Below are 7406 nucleotides of genomic sequence, written 5' to 3'. Positions count from 1 at the left end.
CTGCCCAGAGTGGCTGAACCCACAGGCCACTTCAGAAGGGCCTGGGTCTGTGCTGATCCAGCTTGGGCCACAGTGAGCTTGTCCTGAGCCCGATGCATGTGTGAGAGCCTCTTGGAGACCCTTAAAGGGAAATCTGCTACACCAATGAGTCGTTTTTTTTTTCACTACAGAAATCACGACTTTAGATTTCTTTGGTGGCTTGTAGTGAAATATTCCTAAAACGTCAGAATCTCTTAAAATATTGGGAACGGCTATTATTCTGTAATGTCAATGAATGATTGCTCTTTCTGGGGCATTTTGGTAAAAGATCTACTGGAATTTTTTTAAATGATAAATTGTGATAATAGAGTATATATAAATAGCTTACAAGCGATTTAATTTCTTGGAAATGTTCTCAGTACCACTTAGGACGTATTAAAATAAAAGCAGTTTGAATAAACTCCAGGCTTCCTCTTTGTGGGATATTTCCGTTTGGGTCTCTTGGGGAAAAATTGCTCGGGTATCGCTCCCTCTCTCCTGCTCGATTCAGACACGCAATATGCAAAGCTCCTCAGAGAGATTTTGCAAGATCCCAGAATCTGGCCTGAGTTTCTCATGAAACTCTTGTCTTTATGTTATAAAACTCCTATCTTTATGAACATGGTTTAGCCCCGTTTTTACTGTTCTCTTAAGTTGTGTTAGAATGAGGACGTTTTATTAAAAGAGTAACTAACGATAATGTTCAAACTCCCAAGAATATTTCAACCACCATCAGGCAGCAGACCATTTGGATAGCTAATAACATCCATTCATTGACCTCCCACCCCTGCAGCGTGAAGAGGCAGCAGCTCTCCCAGTCAGAACGATCTCTTACATTTGAGTAGCCACGGAGGCCAGACGGCATAGCTGGTAACCGGCAGAGACGTGATTTAAACAGTTGAAGAACACAGTTCGTTGTTCATGCTGTTTTGTTTTGTCTTTTCCTTGTCACTTCTTTCCAAGATAGTCATTCAACATTCAGCAAATGCTGATTGGACACCTACTGTATACCAGGCATCCTAGTAGGTGCTGGAGACAACGAGTGAATGAAACCAAGCCCTTCAGATTGGAGAGCCCAGCTCTTGGTTCCTCGTTACGTAATGAAGTGAAAGGCTGGAGGTACGAGGGGCATGAATGGGGAAATGGGAACTCTCAGCTCTTACAAAAGTACTGATATTTGATATTTGACTTTCTGCTTGGGAAAATGACAGGTGTTACATCAGAGAATCCAAGTTTTGTCTGGAGAGGACGACGCTGTTCACTTCTCGGTGTTGATGGGGGTCTTCAAGGATGAACGTCAGACCTTCCACATCATACTTGAATGTTCACTCACCTCAGGCTGCACCGGCCACACCAGCCTCAGACTTTTCCACCCGTGGTCAAAGACTAAAAAAAAAGATCTTGAATGGATCTAAAGTTATGGACATTATACCTGTCCTATCCAAATAGAGTAGATGCTACTACATGTGACTACTTAAATTTTAATTAAAATCAATAAAATCTAAAATTCAATTCTTACAATAGTTACCTTTCAAGGGCTCGACAGCTGTACGGGGCCAGTGGCCACTGCTTTGGGCAGTGCAGGAAAAGAACATTTCCACCATCACAGAAAGTTCTGTTGGATAGCCCGTCACAGACAGACATGTGACAGTTTTCCTTCTTCAGGATCTTTAATATAATATGGTGTGTGATTTTTTTTTACTTTTAACACCCAGCAGTATAAGGCAAACACCCCATTCTCTTGAAGTGAGGGGGGAAGATGATCACGAGTTTGCACATGGTTTTCTGTAAGTGTTTACAAAAAGGAATTGTCTTAATCTCTGCCTTTTAATCTTATTCACAAGTGTATCAGTCAGGGTTCTCCGGAGAAACAGAACTAGCAGGATATACATGGATACAGAAGAGGAGATTTATTATGGGAATCAGCTCATGTAATTATGGAGGCTGAGATATGCTATGATATGCCGTCTGTGAGCTAGAGAACTGGGAGGGTGGGTGGCTTAACACTCCTGGACCAGAAACCAGAGCTCAGATGTCTGAGGGCAGGACATGATGGATGTCCCAGCTCAAGAAGGGGTCGAAAATATCCTTCCTCTGCCCTTTTTGTCCCATCCAGACCCTCAGTGGACTGGATGATGCCAGCCCAGTTTGAGCCCATCTTTATTCAGTCTACTGATTCAGATGCTAATCCCTTCCAGAAACGCCCTCACAGATACAACCAGAAACAATGTCTCACCAGCTATCTGGGCATCCCTGGGCCCAGTAAAGCTGACACGTAAAATTCACCTTCACAACGAGGCCAGTCGTCATTCTCTCTGAATGAAAGACGTGAAAGTTGAACAAGGGCCACATGCACGGAAGGCGTTCTGTGAAAGAGACTGGCATCCTCTCTTTGTCTTTATTTCACATGATTTTGAAAATTTAAAACTTTTAATTTAATTTTTATTTTTAATTAAAAAATTTTCAATTGAAGTATAGTTGATTTACAGTGTTGTGTTAGTTTCAGGCGTACAGCTAAGTAATTCAGTTATACATACATACATATATATTCTTTTTCATATTACTTTCCATTATGGTTTATTAGTTTATTAAAGGATATTGACTATAGTTGCCTGTGATGTACAGTAAATCCTTTTTTTCTTTTTCTTTTTTTTTTGCGGTACGCAGGCCTCTCACTGCTGTGGCCTCTCCCGTTGCGGAGCCCAGGCTCCGGACGCGCAGGCTCAGCGGCCATGGCTCACGGGCCCAGCCACTCCGCGGCATGTGGGATCTTCCCGGACCGGAGCATGAACCCGTGTCCCCTGCATCAGCAGGAAGGCTCTCAACCACTGCGCCACCAGGGAGGCCCCACAGTAAATCCTTTTTGTTTTTCAATTTTATATATAGTAGTTTGTATCTGTTAATCCCAAGCTCCTAATGTATCCCTCTCCACCTTTCCCCTTTGGTAGCCATAAGTTTGTATTCTATGTCTGTGGGTCTACTTCTCTTTTGTGAATAAGTTCATCTGTATCATTTTTTAATATTCCACATATTAGTGATAGCATATGATATTTGTCTTTCTCTGTCTGACTTACTTCACTTAGTATGATAATCTCTAGGTCCATCCATGTTGCTACAAGTGGCATTATTTCATTCTTTTTTATGGCTGAGTAATATTCCATTGTATATATGTACCGCATCTTCTTTATCCATTCCTCTGTTGATGGACATTTAGGTTGCTTCCGTGTCTTGGCTATTGTGAATAGTGCTGCCATGAACGTTGGGGTGCATGTATCTTTTTTTTTTTTCTTTGCTGTACGCGGGCCTCTCACTGTTGTAGCCTCTCCCGTTGCGGAGCACAGGCTCTGGATGCGCAGGCTCAGCGGCCATGGCTCACGGGCCCAGCCGCTCCGCGGCATGTGGGATCTTCCCGGACCAGGGCACGAACCCGTGTCCCCTGCATCGGCAGGCGGACTCTCAACCACCACGCCACCAGGGAAGCCCGCATGTATCTTTTTGAATCAGAGTAAAACTATATTTTAAAACGAAGATCCCTTGGCCTTTCTTTGCTGAATTCTAAGCATTTTATTGTCCAATAGCAATGAGTTTTAAAGTCTCTTTCAATCTTTCACCTTTGGAAACATGTCATCTTGTATTAGGCTGTCACCCAGCCTGCGATTGTAGGAGAGGAGTGTGCGCTACAGTTCAGCACACTGTGAAGGAAATACAGACTCAGGTTTAAAGCTCGACCTTGGCACTGGTGCTGGGACTGTTCAATGGACTTGAGATGATTCATGAGAACATCCTGTACCACGCCCAGTGGAGCCATGTGGGGACTCAAAACGTGAGAGAGGACAGCATGAGGGATTAGGGCGGGTCTTGGAGGCCGTTGCCCCCTAGACCTTCGGGCTCACAGAGGAACCCTTGGGTTCCTTCCAGCTCGAGGCTGGACTTGGCTTCCCCCTCATCACCTCTAAAAATAGGATTTGGAAGTTATCCCCGCTGTGACATAATGCATCTCACAGTCGTGGGCAGGAAGTGAATGCTTTCCTGCCAGGTCTGCAGTGTCCCGGGGAGATGGGCTGGGAAGGACAGTCCTTCTCCTATTTCACAATAGAACATCAGAGCACTTATTCTAAGCCTACTCTCTTCAGTCTGAAAGCATGGCATCTCTTCAAAACTATGCAGCAAAATAGACTGGCTAGATCTGGGTGATCCTGGATGTTTATATGTCATGAACAAAGTATGGTCAAGTATGAGTGATACTACCCTCCATCTGCTCGAACTCTGTCCTGGGCTCCGTGAGGCTCATGAAAGGGGTGAGGGCATCTCATTAGGGAAACACACTCATAGCCTTCAAACGATTAGAACAGACAACAGAATTTAGTTCACTGGCCCAACGGGTGATTAAGAATTTCGTACAGCAGACCGAAGCCAGCAGGCCAGGGCTCCAAGCGTTTGGCAACAGTAATTTTGGTTTTCCAGGATTTGCAATAAGAAGCGAATGTGTTCATTTCATTGCAACTGTGTCAGGGTCTAAGGATAAACAAGACAGGAGGGCTTCCCTGGTGGCGCAGTGGTTGAGAGTCCGCCTGCCGATGCAGGGGACACGGGTTTGTGCCCCTGTCCGGGAAGATCCCACATGCCGCGGAGCAGCTGGGCCCGTGAGCCATGCCAGCTGAGCCTACGCGTCTGGAGCCTGTGCTCTGCAATGGGAGAGGCCGCAACAGTGAGAGGCCCGCGTACCGAAAAAAAAAAAAAAAAAAAAAGAAAAGAAAAGAAGCCTCTGCTCTATAAAAGCAGGCAGCCTGAAAGTCTGGTCCCACCTGTGCCCTGGCCTGTACCCATCTCCTCGCCCTCCCGTGCCCTCACCACATCATCCAAGTCCAAGTCCTCCCCTTTGTGGCTGACGGCCAGCTCCCACCGCAGCCCTGAGCACCCGAGGCGGCCTTGCTATCCTCGGTTCTTTGCCCAAGAAAGACCCTTATCACCACCACCCAATTGTTTAAAACAAACTGAGAATAAGAAATGAGAGTCAGATTTTTGCTTTGCTGCTTGAAGTAATTCATTATGAGTTCTAATGGAAGCAAGACCCCATTTAAGATGACAAATGGGGGAAACCCACGTTAGTTGGATTTGCTATTAAGTGGGTGTATTGCTACCAAGCTGGACAGAAAATTACTGGGAGCACTTAGAGTGAGAATGAAAGTGTCTCAGATGGTGGGAATGAGGCCCAGGCAGCTCTCGCTCCCTCCCACTCCCTGGGTGGCTGCAGCCTGACGTTTTCCCCGTGGTTCCGGGTCCCTGAACCCCATCTGGCCCCTAGGGGCTCCCAGACTTCCGGCTGTTCGCTGGCTGACCCCCTTTTTCCCACTTCCTTCCAGGCTTCTTGGGATCCAGCCTGCTGTCCTTCCCTTCTGAGCTGCCAGCACTGACTCTGATTTCTTGAGATTCCCATCTTCAGATCAGACACAGTTTCCCCATGTCCTGGTCATCCCCCCAAGCAGGAGTGCTTGTCGTCTTGAAGATGTCACTGTCATTACTGTGAAGAGAAAGGAGAACACAAGGTAGCAAGGAAGAGAAGATGGGGGTGGGGGTGGGGGGATGGGGAGTTATTATTGAATGGGGGCGGGGTTTCAGTTTGGGAAGATGAACAAGTCCTGGAGATGATGGTGGTGACGGATGCACAACAGTGTGAATGTACTTGATGCCCCTGAACTATGTGCTTAAACATGGTAAATTTCGTGTTATGTATTTTACCACAATAAAAACTTAAAAAAATTTTTTTTGAAAGGAGAAATAACAAAGTTTCTGGGATCTTGAGAGCTAGAGCTCGATGAAGTGGCTGGTGGCCCCAGGCCTCCTTTCTTACTTGGTTATGAGAAGACCTTTGAGCCCTCTCTGTCTCTGTCTCTGTTTCTGCTCTGCCTCTGCCTCTGCCTATGCCTCTTTAGTCTCTTATTCATTTTTTTAAATTCATTTATTTATTTTTGGCTGCGTTGGGTCTCCGTTGCTGGGCGCGGGCTTTCTCTAGTTGTGGTGATCAGGGGCTACTCTCCATCGTGGTGCGCGGGCTTCTCATTGCAATGGCTTCTCTTGCTGTGGAGCACGGGCTCTAGGCGCGCGGGCTTCAGTAGTTGTGGCGCGCGGGCTTCAGTAGTTGTGGCTTGCGGGCTCTAGAGCACAGGCTCAGTAGTTGTGGTGCACGGACTTAGTTGCTCCGCGGCATGTGGGATCTTCCTGGACCAGGGCTCGAACCCGTGTCCCCTGCATTGGCAGGCGGATTCTTAACCACTGCGCCACGAAGGAAGCCCTTATTCTCTTAGTTGGATTGCCTCCAAACCCTGACCACCCTCTGATTCCCCAGCCACAGACCTTAACCCTCTATCATGGACTGAATTGTGTGCCCCCCAAATTCAATATGTTGAAGCTGTGACCCCCATGTGATATTTGGAGGTGGGTCCTTTGGGAGACAATTAGGTTTAGATGAGGTCCTGAGGATACAGCCCCCATGATAAGATTAATGTCTTTATAAATAGAGGAAGAAACTGGAATTTCTCTCTCTCAATCTCTCTCTTTCTCTGACATGGGAGGACACAGCAAGAGGGTGGCCGTCTGTAAGTCAGGAAGAGGGCCCTCACCAAGAACCGCATCTCCCGACACCTTGATCTTAGACTTCCAGCCTCCAGAGCCACGAGAAATAAATGTCTGTTGTTTAAACCTCCCAGTCTATGGTCTTGTGTTGTAGCAGCCTGAGATGAGGTGGACACGCTTGGACCCAATGGGCGTATCACCTGTAGGGATGTCTGCAGACCTGGGGCCCCCATTTCTGAGCCCTCCGCTTGTCGAGGAAAGGGTGCCTTGAAGGATTGTTTCGTGCTTCCTAGAGGGTGTGCCACAAAAGGGCCAAGACTGTCACCTCCCACCTTGTTGCTCCAGAGGCCCACGGGGAGGATCCCTATTTTCCCCACCCCCAAGCCCCTGGCAACCACTTCTACTTTCTATTTCTATGAGTTTGACTTTTTTTTTTTTTACATTTCACACGTAAGTGATATCATGCCATATTTGTCTTTCTCTGGCTTATTTCACTTAACATAGTGCCCTCAAGGTCCACCTATGTTTTCACAAATGACAGGATTTCCTTCTTTCTCGTGGCTGAATAATATTCCATTGTATATACACCACATCTCCTTTATCCATTCGTCTGTTGATGGACACTTAGGTTGTTTCCATATCTTGGCTATTGTGAATAATGCTGCGATGAACATGGGAGTGAAGATACCTTTTTTAAAATATCCCGTTTAAACGTCCTTTGGATATATACCCAGAAATGGGATTGCTGGATTGTATGGTAGTTCTATTTTTAATTCTTTTGAGGAATCTCCAAACTGTTTTTCATAGTGGCTGCA

General features: G+C 46.3%; 1 long non-coding RNA gene across 1 annotated transcript; it reads left to right on the top strand.

Annotated features, from left to right (window-relative positions):
• The first annotated feature begins 1590 nt into the window (after positions 1-1590).
• LOC132438901 (uncharacterized) lies at positions 1591-5523 on the top strand. The gene is made up of 3 exons (XR_009522240.1): positions 1591-1805; positions 2686-2870; positions 5382-5523. It is a non-coding gene; the product is annotated as an uncharacterized lncRNA (long non-coding RNA).
• The last annotated feature ends 1883 nt before the right edge of the window (positions 5524-7406 follow it).

Source organism: Delphinus delphis, chromosome 15 (assembly GCF_949987515.2).
Source record: "Delphinus delphis chromosome 15, mDelDel1.2, whole genome shotgun sequence".
Lineage (NCBI taxonomy): Eukaryota > Metazoa > Chordata > Mammalia > Artiodactyla > Delphinidae > Delphinus > Delphinus delphis.
This window is presented reverse-complemented; position numbering and strand designations above follow the sequence as displayed.